Below are 20,351 nucleotides of genomic sequence, written 5' to 3'. Positions count from 1 at the left end.
TTGCCACACTCCACCCTCTGGCTGGGGAAGACAGGGGGCAGATGAACCTGGACTGCCCCAGCTGAGGGACATGCACCCCTACCCCAGCTGGGCCCACTGGAAGCTGCTGCAGTGAGAGAGGGCTGGGGTCTGCATACTAAAACCCCTCATCCATAGCCCACCCCAGATCAATGATTCAAATGAAGTATGTACATTTTCATTTTATTTAATAAAAAACCACACACAAAAATTAATTGAGTTAAGAACCCTAGCAACTCCCAGTAAATTTTCTAGTTAGCAATAACCATCAAAGGCCAAGTGATTCCCTGAAGACTAATGACTGGTTAGGAGGATGGATTGAGATCTATTTACCCCAGCTGGCCCTTAAACTTCGCAAAGGCTTTTCCTAAAACTGATTATTGTTATAAATTGAAAATAGTGGGAAGGGCTAGTGGTTTCATCTGTACAGTACATTTCTATTATACAATAATATACAAACCCTATATTAGCCAAACTGTTTGAATAATTAAAATATCTGCTCTTTACAAGTAAATAACTCTTTTGTACTTCTATAATCACTCTCCTTTGTAGCCAATTAATTAAGATGCAGCACCTCTGCAAAGACCAAGACAAATATAGGGATCACTTCACTCTTCAGTGAAATGCAACTGAAGTTTAGGTGGAAAGTAATATCTATTTAACAGCTGACAGCACCCCTGCACAACATCTGAAGGCAGAGAGCCAAGAAGGTCATAATCAGCTTACATGGCAATGGGATATAGGTAGACAGGATGTAATTGCTTGAGCAGAATATGGCCAGGGAACTGAAGCCAATTCCTTACTCTTGCAAAAGGTAGTGTGATGCTTTAGGGACAGACTATGAATCCCTTACCCCTACTGCTGAGCAATTACTCACAAAAATAGTTCCCTTGAACTTTAATGGGACTATGATAGTGAGTAAATATTCACCAACATGAGTGAAGGTGTTTACAATCTGACCCTTACCACAACAGTCAAGAGTGTATTAGATTAGTGGGGTTCCCCAAAGCCTGTATTTTGTGATTTAAAAGTACGAAAATCACCCAAGTATGTTGGACTATAACAGGACACCCTTTTTAATAAAATTACAGCTAGTTAAGTGAAAAAGTATCATAGATACTATATTTTACCCACAGCTTAACTGCATATCAAACTATGGAGCATTAGTAGTAATTAGCCTAAGGCGGGGACAGATATTTTTTTAATTTAGCACAATGTGGCAACCAACTGACAGGTCAGATTTAAATCTCAGAGGTGTTCCTTTTAATTGTACAAAGGTTGGCAATCATGTCAAGACTTGAAGTAGACTATATACCATATTTCGCACTGTATTTTCCCACAGATTTAATCTAATCAACAATAACAAAAACAACTTGTCTTTAACATTATTATAAAAGGCAAGATTTCAGGCATTCAAAATTAATCGCTTGACTCAGACAGTTCATCTCTTTTTGGAGGCTCACCACAATAAATAAAGTTAAACAGACTCTCATAAGAAGGTTTAATCTAAACCCTGGAAGAACTGTAGAAAGAATTATATTGACTGGAATGGGCTTTGGATCAGACCCAAAGCGATATTCTACAAGGGTTTAATCTTTTGATCATATACCTGTACAAATATGCATCACTGCATGTGGACAAGATTTAGAAGGGCAATTGTCAATTAAAACACATCTCTTCTTACCCCCAAATGGCATTCTCCATCCCAACCTCCATAGCCAAGATGATTAAAAAATACAGATTTTCCACACTGGCCTTCATTCTACTTGGTGCAAATAATAGTGTAATTATTTGCATCTTCAAGTTAGACTTCTGAAATGTTTAAACCCTTCATTTCCAGGCACAGAGAGTTAGTAGCTTAAGTGAAACAAAGTCTGGGAACAAATAACTGTACATTTTACGTTTTATCCACAGTTATTTAAACCCACAATAATGGAGGTACACTGAAGGCCAGTGGGAAAATTTGCTCCTAAACTTCAATCTCTTTTCAGCATAACTTTTTAATGAAATATTTTAAATATAGTGTTTCAAAAATGCAATGGAGGCTGAAACCCTGAAGTGGTGCACTTTCCTCCAAACTTTTTTAAAGCCTACATGTAAAGAACTCTAAAACTGATATAATCTTCAAAAGCTGAGAAAACTTTACATTCAAAAAAGCTATTTTCTGAATGCACAAACAAATCTCAATGTTTATTAGAAATTAATGAAGAGCTCTCAATGGAGATTAACTCAGAAACCATACGTTTATAGATCTCTCTGCTAGGTGATTTTTTATTCACAAAGTACATTTCCTTGTATGAAATTGTATTGTGATACAACTGAATTCATGAAATTTCATATTTTGCACCAGATTCTAATCTTACTTATTATATAAATACAGAGCAAGTCCAAAGGCATACAGTTTACACTCTTGTAACTGAGATCGGATGCTGTTCTTTTTTTAACTTTAGTCAGTAAGTAGATCTCTGAAAAATCAGAGTCATGGGAAGCAGATAAATTACTTCCTTCGTAGTCAATGTTCCTTTATTAAGAATAGCTAACACAAGTTTTGAGCACTCAATATTTCTAACATAGATAGTAAAATAAGTGCTTCTGATCTACTTGTCTCCATTAATGAATTAAAGCTTCATCCTTGAAAACTGGGCAAATAGCAGTCTGTGTATTACCATTATGTGACCACTTGCTCCTTTCCTTTGTTTGTTTCACTCAGCTGCTGTGTCTTCTCTTAAAATAACCACTGATTCTGCATTCATCAATTTCAGTGGAGCAGAATAATACCCTGACATTGTAAAGTATCTGAAGGGACAGTCTGTGGTTCTACCTTTACCAAATGAGGAATAAATGAAAGGATTTGTAAAAGGACAACCTCAAACACTTTTAATTCCAGGTGGGTGCCTAGAGATCCTGTCCTATAGTTATATGGCCTTGAAAATCATGACTATCCCCTACCCTCAGGCTTTCTAGAGCCAAGAGAAGAATGAACCTTCAGCTCAAGTAACAACTTTTAGAGCTTGGTCTAACATCTCTCCCAAATAAAAACATCCATCTTCCTTAAATGCAAGAGAAGCTGATCTTATTTTGCAGGCAGGTGTGATGCAGAAGGGCACAATTTGATTATTAGGTGTCCATACTTACAGGGGAAACACTCTTTGGGAATTAAAAAGGGATGCTGCCTGATCATGACAAGAAAGAATCGACATAATTCATAAGCACAGTTATGTGTGGCATTTCATTCAAATATGGAACTGTGAAGGACCTATTTGAAATCATGGGTGGAACTGTGAAGGATACAGAACAGGCCAAAAAGAACTTTGCTTGCACATGCCTCCCAAACCCATTTTCCTATATGTATTTGGGGAAGCAGCAGAATAACAGAAGTGTGAAAATTAGTGAATCTGGCTTGGTTTTGAGTTTATGAAACCATGCCAAGACAGATGGAATGCTGACATTTTTTGGCCCATCACTGTGTGATTTTATATACTTTACACTTTATTAATTTTCTGATGTACAGGCAGTCCCCGGGTTACGTACAAGATAGGGACTGTAGGTTTGTTCTTAAGTTGAATCTGTATGTAAGTCGGAACTGGCGTCAGCCGCTGCTGAAACTGATCAGTTTCAACAGCGGCTGAATCTGGATGCCAGTTCTGACTTACATACAGATTCAACTTAAGAAACCCAGGCGTCCCCAAGTCAGCTGCTGCTGAAACTGATCAGCGGCTGATTCCAGGAAGCCTGGGGCAGAGCAACTTTGTCTCGGGCTTCCTGTAGTCAGCCGCTGGTCAGTTTCAGCAGCGGCTGACTTGGGGACTCCTGGGGCAGAGCAGCTGGGGTGCTACTGGATTGCTCCAGTAGCGCAGCTCCTCGGAGCTACTGGAGCAACCCAGCAGGACCCCAGCTGCTCTGCCCCAGGCGTCCTAATTCAGCCGCTGCTGAAACTGACCAGCAGCGGCTGAATCAGGACGCCTGGGGCAGAGCAGCTGGGGTGCTGCCGGGTTGGTCCAGAGCGGCGCTGCGGGACCAACCCGGCAGCCCCCAGCTGCTCTACCCCAGGGGTAGGCAAGAAAAGCCTGGTCTGCTGGGGGGGGCACTAGCTGCACCCCCCCCCCCAGCAGACCAGGGAGATGGGGGTGGTGGGACCGCCCAAGTCCTCCACGGCTTTGCTCTGTCTCCCTGGTCTGCTGACCTGGGAGACGCAGAGCAAAGCCGCAGAGCACGGGGGCAGCGGGACAGTCAAGGCGGCTGTCCCGCTACGGGCATGCTCCAAGGCTTTGCTCCCCGTCTCCCTGCAGACCAGGGAGACGGAGAGAAAAGCCGCGGAGCACGCCCGCCGCGGGACAGCCCAGGCGCGTATGAGCTGTCCCCCTGCGGGCGTGCTCCACGGCTTTGCTCCCTGTCTCCCTGGTCTGCAGGGAGACGGGGAGCAAAGCCTTGGAGCACGCCCGCAGCGGGACAGCCCAGGCGCGCCCGGGCTGTCCCGCTGCGGGCGTGCTCCGCGGCTTTGCTCCCCATCTCCCTGGTCTGCAGGGAGACGGGGAGCAAAGCCTTGGAGCACACCCGCAGTAGGACAGCCCAGGCGCGCCCGGGCTGTCCCGCTGCGGGCGTGCTCCGCGGCTTTGCTCCTGTCCCCTGGTCTGCTGGGGGGGTCCAGCAAAGCCGCTGGACCCCCCCAGCAGACCAGGGACACCCTAGCAAAGCCGCCGGCTGGGCGGCTTTGCTCGTTTGCCCGGGAGCAAAGCCGCCACCGGCGGCTTTGCTCAGGTGTCCCTGGTCTGCTAGGGGGTCCAGCGGCTTTGCTGGACCCCCCCAGCAGACTAGGGAGACCGGGAGAAGCTTTTCTCGCCCCGGAGGACACGGGTGGTGACCTGCTGCCCGTGAGCTCCGGGGCGAGAAAAGTCCCGTTCACAAGTGCGGATCCGACATAAGTCGGATCCGCGTAAGTCGGGGACTGCCTGTATACACAAATAATACATTTGTTTAGTTCCATCTTTTTTGGCTCAGAGTCAAGCCAAATCTCTTGGCTTTAGGCTACTTCCAAGTGTCCTGTGACCTGTTTTTGTCATTCTAATTTACCTATGTGTATGACACCTCAATGAGGAAGGGATCTCTCTCCTGCAAAATGCAATTAATATAGAATCCTAGCCCTGGAAGAGACCTCAGGAGGTCATCAAGTCCAGCCCTGTTCCCAAGGCAGGACCAATCCCTACTAAATCAACCCAGCCAGGGCTTTGTCAAGCCAAGACTTAAAAACCTCTAGGGATGGAGATTCCACTACCTCCCTAGGTAACCCATTCCAGTTAAGCAAACAGAAGATCGATATTCTTACATTACAAGAGACTCACTTATCAGACAGTGTAAAAGCACTGAAACATCATATCCCAGGACATCACTTTGCAGCCAGAAAACACTACCCAAAACATGGACTTGCAATATTTGTGAGATGAAAAATCCATAACATCTGCTCTATGGACTCTAACTCATCAACACCATATGCCATCACACTAGAACTCATGAGTTTACAATCACTGATATCATAAGCCACCAAAGGTTGTCTGGCTCACACTGGTTTTTACCAAATCACAGCCATCAATTCAATATGGATTGGAGACTTCAATAGCATTGTACATCCTGAGGTTACCATGATACCGTGGGTGACATTTTTTTTGAATGGGCTTTTAACCAAGACAAGCACTTATTGTTAGATTCTGATAGAGATGTAGCCGTGTTAGTCTGGGGTAGCTGAAGCAAAATGCAGGACAATGTAGCACTTTAAAGACTAACAAGATGGTTTATTAGATGATGAGCTTTCGTGGGCCAGACCCACTTACTCAGATCAAATAGTGGAAGAAAATAGACACAGCCAAGGAGGCAAGGCGGAATGTGCCACATCTACTGTATTCACCACAAATAAGAGGGACACATGGAAAGCACCAGGGAAAAGGTTCCTGCCAGGCAGGGAAGCAGAATGAGGAGCAGGAAGGCATGTGTGATTTCACACACAGCAGGAGTGACAAACAGGAATATCAACAGAAGAGAAATGCTATGCAGCTTTAATATACCCTCTGAGCTTATTGGGATTTTCACAAGGGCAAGACACAATGTGGGAGATTAAGGTCACCACATTCCAGCTGGCCAGGACTAGTGATGGGAAAACCTGACAGATGCACCTAAGTATCTAAACAAACAGACACTTCTGCAAAGATTCTGTACCCAAAATTCACACACCCCTCTCATCTCTTTCCTGCAACTTTCCTCCAGCTATCTTACCCATTACAAAGATAGCTTCCCCAATTATCACCTCTAATACTATTAACTCACAGACATCTACCCTTCCCCACCTCTAATATCATTAACTCACTGGCTTTCCCCCCCCCCGCCCGCATCCCCCTTCTGTTCTGAAATGTGATTTGTCCTTTTCATATGTGTTCATTTTTTTAAATTGTATCCTTTGGTATATATGGCTGTGACTATTTTCTTCCACTATTTGATCTGAGGAAGTGGGTCTGGCCCACGAAAGCTCATCATCTAATAAACCATCTTGTTAGTCTTTAAAGTGCTATATTGTCCTGCATTTTGTTAGATTCTGAGCATCCAAAAACCTTTCATTCCACAAGATGAAGAAAAGACTACTTGGCCAGGCTGGAGCTCCATGTTCTGTGACCCTGCATTCCAGTCACTTTTGGCAGAACAAACTATCATTGACAATTTTCCACAAAGCCAATACTGTCCTATCATCACACAAGTTAGTCTTCAAGTCCTCCTAATCATATTGCTACCAAAAGAGCATTAGAACTTTAGGAAACTGGAACTGCTATAAGAAAAAGTGATAGGGAATAGCCAGCATGGGTTTGTGAAGAACAAGTCATGCCAAACTAATCTGATAGCTTTCTTTGATAGGATAACGAGCCTTGTGGATAAGGGAGAAGCGGTGGATGTCATATACCTAGACTTTAGTAAGGCATTTGATACGGTCTCACATGATATTCTTATTGATAAACTAGGCAAATATAACTTAGATAGGGCCACGATAAGGTGGGTGCATAATTGGCTGGATAACCGTAGTCAGAGAGTTGTTCTTAATGGTTCTAAATCCTGCTGGAAAGGGATAACAAGTGGAGTTCCTCAAGGGTCTGTTTTGGGACCCGTACTGTTCAATATCTTCATCAATGATGTAGATATTGGGATAAAGAGTACGCTTATTAAGTTTGCAGATGATACCAAACTGGGTGGGGTTGCAACTTCTTTGGAGGATAGGGACATAATTCAAAATGACCTTACCAAGTTAGAGAAATGGTCAGAGGTAAACAGGATGAGGTTTAATAAAGAGAAATGCAAAGTGCTCCACTTAGGAAGGAACAATCAGTTCCATACATACAAGATGGGAAGCGACTGTCTAGGAAGGAGCATGGCGGAAAGGGATCTAGGGGTCATAGTGGACCACAAGTTGAATATGAGCCAACAGTGTGATGCTGTTGCAAAAAAAGCAAATATGATTCTAGGTTGTATCAACAGGTGTGTTGTAAGCAAAACTCGTGAAGTCATTCTGCCGCTCTACTCTGCACTAGTTAGGCCTCAGCTGGAGTACTGTGTCCAGTTCTGGGCGCCACATTTCAAGAAAGATGTGGAGAAATTGGAAAGGGTACAGAGAAGAGCGACAAGAATGATTAAAGGTTTAGAGAACATGACCTATGAAGCCAGGCTTCATGAACTGGGCTTGTTTAGTTTGGAAAAAAGAAGATTAAGGGGGGACATGATAGCGGTTTTCAAATATCTAAAAGGGTGTCACAAGGAGGAAGGAGAAAATTTGTTCCTCTTGGTTTCTGAGGACAGGACAAGGAGTAATGGGCTTAAAGTGCAGCAGGGGAGGTTTAGATTGGACATTAGGAAAAAATTCCTAACTGTCAGGGTGGTCAAATATTGGAATAAATTGCCAAGGGAGGTGGTGGAATCTCCCTCTCTGGAGATATTTAAGAACAGGTTAGATAGACATCTGTCAGGGATGGTGTAGGTGGAGCTTGGTCCTGCCTTGAGGGCGGGGGGCTGGACTCGATGACCTCTCGAGGTCCCTTCCAGTCCTATTATTCTATGATTCTATGATCTATGATAAAACCATTAAAAAAGTTAATGTAGTCAACAATGACAATTTTCATTGATCTTATGGAAGTAGAAATAACCATTCCCCCCATGGATGCAGGAACGTGTGTGCTCCCTGCTGGCTGGCAAACAGTGAGGCACTCCTAATGGAGCGCAAGACAACAGAGAATCCTGTTGCTGCAACTGCACTCCTGGAATCACTGAACTCCACTATATGAGAGCAATGAGCAAAAGCTATACACAGTCTAGATTTCACCCTGGAGGCTCTCTTATAATTTTGGCAGTGCTAAACCTTCCCAAAGCAGTTTTGCCACATATCAAAGCTGATGCCATTGCCATCCAAATATTCCTGAATTCCCAGGCCCACACAGATAGTCATCACAAAAGAAAAGTGAAGAAAGCCTAACTGCTCCCTATTCAACTGTCTAGCAACATCAATTCCATCAAAGACATGTACTAGAGAAGAAGTGGACAAAGCCATAACTCTTACCATACCTGGCAAGGTTGCCATCCTAGAATTTCTGAAATACCTAGATCTATGTGGCTGCAACTGATTGACATGATTCCTTACCAGCATCCATGCTTCTGACAAAATGCCCAAGGTATGGCATCAGGCAAAGGTCACCACCGTCATGAAACCAAAAAGCTACTGATCATCAGAAAACTGCTAGTGATATCATTACTGTGCATAATATGGAAACTTTTGGAAAGAATGCTAGTCCAAAGACTTATGCCCAGCATTGAAGGCTACATCCCTAAAGAGCAATCTGGGCTCAAACCAGCACAACGCATCTGTGAGCAGGTAATTGTACTGACAACCCACATCAAAGTCAGCTATCAATATGGACTCAACAGTAACCTTTGTGGACCCTTTTTTTTTTTTTTTCAGGATGCAACACAGTTTGGAGGGATGGCGTATTACCGAAAGTGATGAGAACTGTGCATTTCAGAGCAGCATTGCTCTTACCGATTTGCAGATAAGTTTAACATATATCTAATAGAACAGAACAGAAGATCTTGTCTACTGAGCAACTGGCTCTCTTGGTGCTCCATCTTGGCACCATCACTCTTTAATACCAGCAACATGCACTGAATACACAGATGGTCTTGCACTCGCCATTCTTCACCCATACAGAACACATCCTCAAAAAATATCTGAAAAAAATGGAGGCTTACTATTGGTGACTAGCCAATTAGCCTGTCATAAGATGGGATTTTCAGGTCTCCCTCCACGTTGGTCTTCTCTCCTGAGCCTCCGGTCTCTCGCTCCGTCTCTCTCTCTCTCTCTCTCTCTCTTTTTCCTCCTCCTACTGCCTCCCCCTTTCGCTCTCTCAGCTCTCCTCCGCCTCCTGCCTCCTCTCTGTCTCTCTCTTTCTCTTCTCCTCCCCCTTTTGCCTCTCACTCAGGGGACCGCGGAGCCCAAATGGACACCGCCCCACCCCTCTTTGCCTCTCGCCGTGGCGCTCGGCTGACTACTGCGCCGTTCAGCCGAGTCACTGCGGGGGAACAAGCAGCACAAGCGGGCTGCACTCCCCATGCAGCATGGGCCACCCAGAGGGAACAGCCAGCATTTCAGTGTTACAGACTCTCAGACATTGGGCTACTATATATATGATGGTGATTTCAACAGAACATGCAAAAATAACTTTCTCTCTGTTCCACTTGAACAATCACATGCAAAGCAGCACTTGTATAATACCTGCTGTAACCACAAAGTCTGGTACCAGGACATTTCAGGACATCCAGAAGTCGTTCTGGATACTACCACCAACACTGCTGCCAAGATAAAGGCTAGGAACAAAATAATGCACAAACTAGCAGAGACCAGTTGGAGAGCAGATCCTTTCAGATTCTGATCTTGGCCCTTGTCGTCTTAGCAGATGAATACTGCACACCAGTATAGGGAGGGTAACATGCACATGAAACTTGTCAACATGCAGTTAAACACTGATGAGAGAAATGTCACAGGAATGCTATGGTCAACACTGAAAATGTGGCTCTACAGCCTCATACGGATCTTAACACGGTCTCTCCAAAGAGAAACAGCAATAATATATGAACACCACTGCATGATAATGAACCCAGACTTGTCAGTCTATAGCATCAAAGAATCATAGAACACTAGAACTGGAAGGGACCTCGAGAGATCATCAAGTCCAGTCCCCTGCCCTCATGGCAGGACCAAACACAGTCTATATCATCCGTAACAGATGTCCGTCTAAGCTGCTCTTAAATTCCACAATCTCCCTGGGCAATTTATTCCAGTGTTTAACCACCCTGACAGAAAGTTTTACCTAATGTCCAATCTAAACCTCCCTTGCTACAGTTTAAGCCCATTGTTTCTTGTCCTACCACCCTTTTAGATACCTCACCATATTACTATGAAGAGCTCCAACTCCTGCTCAACTCTAAATGTTGCCTTAAGTTCAGGAAACCCTTCTGATTAGTGGCAAAAGCTCTGAAAATGTGAGGACAATCAGTCACCAAAAGATAAGTAGTGGAGACTATGGGAAAACAAACAGGATCACATACCCACAGACCAACCATCCATCTTCACCATATTACTTAAGATATGGATTACAGCAAACTGCATCAGAATTTCACCAGGGTATTGCAATTACCTACTACACAAATAGAAAATGCAGGACAAACCAGATATGTGCATGAAAAGACATCCAAAGGATGGAATGTCTACTAAATATCTACTCTCTAAGGCTGTGTCTAGACTACATGCCTCTGTCGGCAGAGGCATGTAGATTAGGGTTGTAGGCAAAGGGAAATGAAGCCGCGATTTAAATGATCGCGGCTTCATTTACATTTACATGGCTGCCGCGCTGAGCCGACAAACAGCTGATCAGCTGTTTGTCGGCTCGCGCGCTAGTCTGGACGTTCTCCGTCGACATCAAAGCCCTTTGTCGGCAGCCCCATTATTCCTCATGGGATGAGGTTTACCGGGGCTGCCGACAAACGGCTTTGATGTCGACAGGGGAAACGTCCAGACTAGAGCACGAGCCGACAAACAGCTGATCAGCTGTTTGTCGGCTCAGCGCGGCAGCCATGTAAATTTAAATGAAGCCACGATCATTTAAATCGCGGCTTCATTTCCCTTTTCCAAAACAACAAATCTACATGGCTCCGTCGACGGAGTCATGTAGTCTAGACGTACCCTAAGGGTATGTCTACACTATCCCGCTAGTTCGAACTAGCGGGGGTAATGTAGTCATCCGCACTTGCAAATGAAGCCCGGGATTTGAATTTCCTGGGCTTCATTTGCATGAAGCCCGCCGGCGCCATTTTTAAATGCTGGCTAGTTCGGACTCTGTGCCACGCGGCTACACGTGGCATGGACTAGCTAGTTCAGATTAGGCTTCTAATCCGAACTAGCTGTACGCCTCTTGGAACGTATGAACGTATGATGAATGTTCCACGAGGCATACAGCTAGCTCAGATTAGAAGCCTAATCCGAACTAGCTAGTCCGTGCTGCGTGTAGCCGCACGACACGGAGTCCGAATTAGCCGGCATTTAAAAATGGCGCCGGCTGGCTTCATGCAAATGAAGCCCGGGAAATTCAAATCCCGGGCTTCATTTTGCAACTGCGGATGACTACATTACCCCCGCTAGTTCGAACTAGCGGGGTAGTGTAGACATACCCTAAGACAGAGGTCACCAACCAGTGGATTGGGATCTACTGGTAGAACTTAGAGCCTTTGACAGATGATCCTGACTGTTTTGGCCAAGAGGCTATCAAGTGCCAGCACTTCAGCTGCCCCCTCCCCTCACTGCTGCGCACCTCCTGCCCTTTGCCTTAGAGCTGCCCCTCCCCCAGGGAGCCTCCTGCTTTCTGTGCAGGGCATAAGAGGGAGAGGAGGGGTGCTGATGTCAAGGTGCCTCCTCCTATTCTTCATCCTTTCTCCACAGAGCAGGGCGGGGGGGGGGACGGGACACAACAGGATTTGGGATGGAGTTTGTTGGCTGCTTTTGGGAGTGCTCCAGGGCCAGGACAGGGGTGAGCCTGACTTAGCCCCACTACACCACCACCCAGGAGCCAACAGCAGTGCCCAGCTGGAGCCCACATCCCAAACTCCTATCCCAGTCATGAACCCCCCTCCTGCACTCCAAGTGCCTGCCCTAGCCCCGAGCACCCCTGTATCCAAGCACCCTCCCAGAGCCTGCACCTAGAATGCCCTCCTGCACCTCAACTGCCTGCCCCAAGAGCAGCTCAAAGCCCCTCTCACACTCCAGATCCCTTAATCCAAGACCAGAGCCTGTGCCCCAACCCACTGCCCCAGCCTGATGAAAGTGAGTGAGGATGGGCAAGAGAGGGAGTATGGAATGAGGAGGGGTGGGACCTTGGAGAAGGATGGGAAGGAGGTGGGGCAAGGGTAGATCTTAGATCCCACTTAAATTCAAAAAGTGATCTCATGCTCAAAAAAGTTGGAGACCACTGCTCTAAGATTCTTTTCCAGAGGGATAGCGGTGATTTCTTCTGGAAGCCACGGTGCACATGGCTAACTGGGACATCAAACTTTTGTATAGCTTTTTAAGTAGGGATATTAACATTTGCGGGTTTTGTAAACATGTAACCACTGAAGTTTGTAAGCGGTTACACATGGGGGGATGGAAGCAAAGCAGTTCTGCAGTAGCTCTGCGGTAGCCAGTGTGTGTGTGGGGGGAGGGGGGGAGGAAAGGGGGGAGGCAGGCAGCTCCGCAGGAGCTAGTATGTATAGTGAGCCAGCTTTTAAGCTGGCTCCCCAGGTGTACTGGCTCCCACTTGCCCCACCCTGCCCTGCTGCCTCTGTATAAGAGGTGGCAGTGTGGGGGAAGGAGGGCAGATGGCTCCCTGAGAGCCAGTGCTTGCGAAGAGCATGCTTAATACACAACTCCCCATGAGCACCGGTACCCCCGCCTGCTCGCGTCCTCCACACTGCTGCCGGGGGGGGGGGGCTTGTGTGTAACTGTGAAGGTTAACTAATGACCTCAGACTCCTTGGTTAACTGTGTACACTAACACACACTATTTTAAAGTGCAGTTCTACCTTAAAATGTAGCCATAGCTATGCCTGTGCAATTCTGTTGCCTTCAAATTATATTCTCAGTAATGGCTATGCCCTTAGCTCTAAATAAGTGTGAAAAGGGTATCACTAAAGACAACAGGTTGCACAACTGTAGCTCAGGATATAAATTGACCTGCAGAATCTTTATGACTCATACAGATGACTGAGTAATAGAAACAGATTACAAATAGAAATAGAATAGAATACAAATAAAAAGAACCCAGTTTGGCTGTCAGAGATCACATTGAATTTGTGGATCTATTAAACACAGGGATACAAATTTTACTTTTGAACTGAGCAATTTGATAAGGGAAAAGTGAGCACACTGCATTTGAAACCTCAAAGAGTCATATTTAGAAAAAAATCATGTTACGTTTTTCTTAAATAGGATTTAGAGCCTACTGCTGTTCTTGTTAACATCAATAGCAGTTTTGCTATACAGTTAAGTAAAGTAGAATTAGTTGCATAGATCCAATTTCTGCTTCTAGTTACACTGATGCAAACACAGACTAATACTCTTAAATGCAAGTACACTTGATTTGTACTAGTGTAAAAGTAGAGATTTGTCTTTAATTTATATTTGAATATGTTCAAGCAGACTGCTTATTTGGAACTTGCCCATTCAAGGTCAGATTCTGATCTCAGTTATACCAGTATAAATTGGGACTTATTCTGGCAGAAGTGGAAAACACACAGTATTTACTTCTTAACTTGGAAAATATTCATAAAACAAGCAACATTTTAAACATTGGAGTTCAAGCGCTACAGTATACATATGTATGTTCATCTGGTTAATATACAAGTTGTCTATTAAGACTTGTGGAAGTAAGGCAAGCAGGAGAGAACACAGTCCAATATATAACACTTACGTATGATGATATAAGAAAAGATGCAGCTGTTAAAGATAATATTGACATCTTTAAGCATTAGAAGTTTCTATCATCATACATTCATTCTATCACCAGAATCACCTCTACCATCATTCTTTAAGAAAGCAGCAAAAGGAAAATCATTGTGCAGCAGGAGAATATTAAGTATTATCTTTTGCATTAGACTTTTAATACTTAAGAGCTGTCTCTTCTTTACTATTTTAGTCCTGAGAAGTAGCTAAAGATATTGAGAAAAGCAAAAGAATATTTAAATTGTTTTAAAGAAAAATTTAATTTAAATCTACTTTGTCAAAAGAACAAATTCTTAAATTTACCTACTGAATAGCTTATTATATATAGACCCATTGATAAAAATTCATGGCATTTTCTGCTCAGTGGCATAATCAGCCATTTATGGTATGCGTCACTGTGACAGAAAATTGGAGAAAAATTGAGGCTTATGGAAAAGTTTAATGCAGACTAGCATAGCGTATTTTCTGCCATCGAGTTACAATGCGGAAACTTAATTTCACTTAAATTTTTCATGCTTTCAAGATGTTAAACCATGAACATGATATGCTTATAGCGAAGCTTAATTAATTAGCCAAACTGTGTTGAAGGAGGAAAATTAATTCACTGTGTAGTAATTGTGTGTTACATGTGGTTTCCACTGCAAGACCAGAGTTCAGAACATTTAAATGTTTCATTTACAAGTACTTTTCATGTACTTCCACATTATCTATTGTAATATCAGTGTATGCCTCGATTTAAATTGTTGCCATCATTCACCCTTGCGCACTAATATATGTAGTGTTTTGAATGCCAAAATACCGTAGTCTTTTTGTGCTACATACCAGATTTTGTAAATATGTGGAATTGCCTCCAATGCTTACAAGTTGTGAGCAGAGGCCAAAAATGAGCCTCCCCAGACACAAAAAAATGACTATTATGATTTAGTATTTCACATTCTAACCACAGTTTCAACATCCCGTACCCCGTGACATTAGGGAAGGATAAATCAACAAGCATGACAGCTCCCTTGTAGAGACTGGTACAGACCTGGGATCTGCCACAGCCAACACCCACAGCTTCTGCCAGATGTCTTTAAGAGTTTTGTGGTATTAACCCCTTCAGAAAGAAATTGCATTCTTATGCTGAAATCTTATGATGCAGAATACTTTAAAAAAATAAGTGTAACTGTTTTGATCAAGTTAATTCAGCAAAACTAAGCTAACCAAAATAATAGGTATGGGCTAATAATGATAATGAACAATTAAATTTGAGCCATTTAAACTTTGAAATAGAGTAACTTTTCCTTAGACCAATACAAGAGCTTGCACATTAGTGCTACATTATATTACCACAGTCTGATTTGATTAGTGTAACATTGTTTATGTAGATTACTCAACTACAAGGTAATAAAAAAATCAGAGTAATATGTTAGAATTATTACATTTAGGATCCAATTCTGCATTCCTTGTATACACACAGAACTTCTATTAATTGGACTCAAGCCAAACAGCTCTTTAGGGACTCAATTCAGTAAGGTTTTTGATTCAATGCTCTCTGAAGCCAATGAAAGCACTCCCGTTGACTTCATTGGGCTCTGGATCAGGCCTCAGGGTACTTTAGCATTAATGCACAACTTTAATCATGTGAACAGTCCCATTGGCTTAAAATTACACATATGCTTAAGTACTTTGTTGAATGAGGACCTAGGACTGCTACGTAACTCTGGAATGAAATGGAGGTTATTAAAGAATGAGCTTTTGAAAAAAAAATTATTTTAAAATAGCATCTTAATGCAAAATATGCAACAAAATATACATTCTGCATCTTAAATTGCATGGTGGCTAGTCACAGGGTAAACATTAGCCAAGAAGCTATCAACATTGATGTGTGTTATTTGATTGAAAGGAACAGAGTTTCCTTTTTTTAAAAAAATCACTTTTCCTCTGAAATTCTTCCACTCAGTACTATAGATAAATGTAATTGCAAGTATAGGTAACACCCATGATGACTTAAATGTCAGAGGGAAAAAATGGTCCCTTTAATTAATTTAGTTTACTTGTGTTGTGACAGCACTACTGTCTCTTTTGCATTTTATTTGTAGTCTCGTGTGTGTGTGTGTGTGTGTGTGTGTGTGTGTGTGTGTGTGTGTGTGCGCCCGCGCGCTTACACAGCAATAGGGAGAAAAACATAATTAAAAGGAAAATGTGGTAAAATGAACAATATTGACAAGGGAACTCATGAGCAGCATAGTTAATGAACTGATTCTAACACACTTCTTAGATTGACTAGATTTCAAGTTGACAATATCCCTTTAAACAATTATCCCGTTTCAGTTTTCTGCCATTTGTGACAGGAATTGCATATCAAGAGATCTCTAAAAACTATTAGTGCCATGTTACTGAAAGTAAATATGTTTACAGTCATTAGTATTGGACTCAGTCATAAAAATTAAGTTTAATACTTAGTCACTATTTTTAATTACAGTGACATGCCACTGACAGTGCTAAAGCACTCTATATAATTTCATATATAAAAAGAAAACTTAAGCTGTTTAACCTCCTCCCTCCCCCCCCACACACACTAGTATTGGTGGATTATGGACTAATGTTTAACATCTGATTGGCTACTGTTCATTTTAAGCTGCAGAATCTGTATTTCATTGCACATTCTGCATCAAGTTGATATTTTGAGAGGCAAATGTATTTTATAAAAGTTGTCTCTTTATACATCTTCTATTGAATCCTAAAGGGTTAAGTAGCTATAGTATTCTAAAGAGCAAACCGTTTGCCTTAGGGCCATCTCCTTCTTGTTCCTGATGAATTGCCTGACACTTCATGCATCATGCATTACTTTTCATTAGGAAGTAACATTTGGTTCCAGTCATGGTGCAAGACCTGGCCTTGGCGATGTGAAGCAATAAGGAATTCGCCAGAAAATTAAACTCTTTAGCGTCTGCTAAGCAAGCTGTTCCTGAAGTGTAAACTTATTTATAAATGTATGTATTCATTGGTGTGTATTTTAAAAAAAAATACTGACATAATAGTATTTAAGGATAAACTCTACATGAAACAAGACAAGGCACATCACAGGGAAACATTCAAATGGATCACTATCCAGCCACCAGAGTTTTCCTATGACTACAAAGAAATAAACACAAAGAAATATGGGCTTGGGGTGGAAATATGTATTAAATACTATTAAACCTAGGTAAATCCATTTACAAGTATTTTTTTTTTACAGAATTATTTCAAACAGAAGCAGAACTAAGATTGAGATGTAAACTGCACAATGGTTAACAACTAAGAACCAAGTTGTGTGCCTATGTTAAGATATAGTAAGGTCACTGTAACACAAAATAAAGCTAAGAACTGTCATTGCTCATCTGTCACAAAACCTTTTAGATCCGGATACAACCAATTAGGCCACTTCTACACTTACCGGAGAATCGACGCTCTGACAATTGATCTTCCAGGGTTTGATTTAGTGGGTCCAGTACACACCCACTAAATTAAACACTCCCCCATCGGCACCAGTACTCCTTGCTGTTGCAAGGCATAAGGAAAGTCAACGGGAGTTTTCTCCCATCAACCTCCCTCTGCGGGATGTAGATGTAATTTCATTTGCTTTTGTTACAGTGTGCTATGAACGTGAGTGGAAGGCCATGACACTGGATAATTTTCATCACAAGAAGACTAGTCCATTTTTGTAATACATTCATATAAAACTATATTATTCAACATAAAACAGGTATATATTAGTTTCAATTTTAACTAGAATTTAAAATACAGACTCTAGCAGTTTGCAGAGACATTTAAAACATTTTATAATATAATGTATAATGTGTATTTTATTTATATCATCTATAAATCTACTACATAAAATAAGACTGCAAAAAATCTTGCCAACTTTTTTTTTTTTTTTACAGAAAGAACAGTTTGAAATTTTTGTTTGTTGGACAATCAAAGATTGAATCTTGACAAGTTTGGACTCCGTTGCATTTCCTTGAACTTTAAAAGTATTTTCCTTCCTGCTGTGCAGTATGAGTTATGCTAATGCACTTTACAGACATTTATGTGATCTCGTTACTTTCTTTTTGCAGCTATGTGCTCCAGGATGTAAAATTCATCTATAAAATTATTCAAAATAAAAAGGGTAGATTCAGCTGAGCAGGTATGAAATTGCATGAGTTTTCTTCTGTGCAGGACAGTCACATATACTCCTGGGATTTGAGCTCCAGAGAGAAAAATATGATTACAGATGCAACGAAGAGTCCTGTGGCACCTTATAGACTAACAGATGTATTGGAGCATAAGCTTTCATGGGCAAAGACCCATTTTGTCAGATACATGCAAGTTCTGTGCTTTTGAACATTGTGCATGCATCTGATGAAGTGGGCCTTTGCCCACGAAAGCTTATGCTCCAATACATCTGTTAGTCTATAAGGTGCCACAGGACTCCTTTTCGCTTTTGCAGATCCAGACTAACACAGCTATTCCTCTGATACATGATTACAGATGTAATTTTACAAAGCCCAGGCACTAGCTATCAAGGAGTATCTTGTGGCTAAGGCACAGGACTTGTCTTCGGGAGATTCTGGGTTCTGCTCAATGCTCTGACACAGCCTTTCTTTGTGGCCTTACACAAATCACTCATAAGGGCACAGTGTTCAAAAGCACAGAACACTCATTGGAATTGCCAGTGCTTAGTAACTGGGAAAAACAAATCAGACCCTCAACCTGATGTGTCTTGTTATCTCCTATTTTATGGATTAGACAACTAATACTTCCTTACATCACAGGGGTGTTGTAAAGGTCAATTCACCACTATTTATCAAGCATTATTAGAAAGAAGGTGCTACAGATGTGTAAAATCCCTGGACTACAAATAGGCTTGGAAGGATTAAATGTGGATCAGTAAATGTTGATTTCATTGTCACACAAACTGAAGACCAAAATATTCCCAGCCATTAAAACTAAAATTTACAAATGAGAAAGTAAGAAAAAAGCTCCCTGATAACGGAGACAAAATCCTGCGATTTAGACACTGAATTTGGCTGGTTACAAATGGACTACCAAATAATAGTAAAAACAGATATGATTTGTTGAGTTAAGGATATTTGTTTTGTACATTCTGACATGTGATACTGACAATTTATGTTTTACTGGTTATAGAGCTTTAACTTTCTCCATCTCAGAGTCTACTGTCATGAAATCTGACCCCGTCCCCCCCCACATAATTTCATGTATCTCTAAAAGTTTAGCTCTATGTACAGAACAGAGAGACTGTCTCTCCTATGCTCTCAGTACTCCCCCTGTTGGTACCCAAACAGTGTGAAGGAAAAAGTGGAAGCATCTTGACTTGCTTGAATACAGAGAGATGAGGAGCTGGGAAAAAGGATAGCAGCAGACTTAAGGGGATACAGGTCAGGAGAGAAAAGAGCTGAGGAGGACAGGTTTAGGTGGTGTATTGTATATACATAGGTGCAGATAACCTTCTCAGTTTTTTTTTGAAGCCTAACACTTGCTGGTTTGGCTTTAAGAAGAGTTATGGCAAGGTTTCAAGCACAAAATATACTAGGGCATAAAGCAAAAAAGCACAATTTCAAAGTCTATGTCCACTTACTTTACAGAGGTCTTTATTTTTGGTTTCTAGACTTTCCTACATGAAAAGGTCCTAGTCACCAAGTAATAAATATCATCAGAAAGTCTGTTAGCAAATGAGAGCTCATCCTGGTGCCTGACTCCCTGTAATTGTGGGGGACACTCCCAGCATGATGAGATGAAATGTTTTAATACAGCACTTTACTCATAAGACACAAACCTTTGCTGTGACAATGACTTTTAAGGAGCTAATCTGAGGATATAGCTGAAATAGCAGGCAACCACTAACGTGATGCACAGGATCACTGGGGATTACTATTGGCAAATCGATAGCAATTATTGTTGAATTTTTAAAGCACCATTCAGATTTTTTAAACCCGTCTTTGTGAACTAGGAGAATATTCTGTCCCCTCTTCCTCAAGACCCTCGTGTCAGATGGTTCTTGGAAACAGCACAATTCCAAGATCTAAATAAAGTGTAGTACCTTTGCAAGTCACCACAAATGTGGTCACGTTGGTCTGAGAGGCCCTGGCGCCTGAGAGGGTCAGCAGCACAAGAGAGATCTTCCTCACAGATTCCTCCCCATCCCTTATGTACCATAGGAGGAGACGGCCCACCCCATGGACACCGTTCCAAGAGGAGACCTTTATAGTCTGCATGATGCATCCTTCCCGCCTTCCCCCCAGTAGTTTTCATTTCTTTCTTCC

General features: G+C 42.3%; 1 protein-coding gene across 1 annotated transcript in view; it reads right to left on the bottom strand.

Annotated features, from left to right (window-relative positions):
• BNC1 (basonuclin zinc finger protein 1) overlaps positions 1–20,351 on the bottom strand; it is a 109,062-nt gene that overhangs the window by 87,669 nt on the left and 1,042 nt on the right. The gene's annotated exons all lie outside the window — the stretch shown is intronic.

The sequence above is a fragment of the Pelodiscus sinensis genome, chromosome 14 (genome assembly GCF_049634645.1).
Source record: "Pelodiscus sinensis isolate JC-2024 chromosome 14, ASM4963464v1, whole genome shotgun sequence".
Classification (NCBI taxonomy): domain Eukaryota; kingdom Metazoa; phylum Chordata; order Testudines; family Trionychidae; genus Pelodiscus; species Pelodiscus sinensis.
This window is presented reverse-complemented; position numbering and strand designations above follow the sequence as displayed.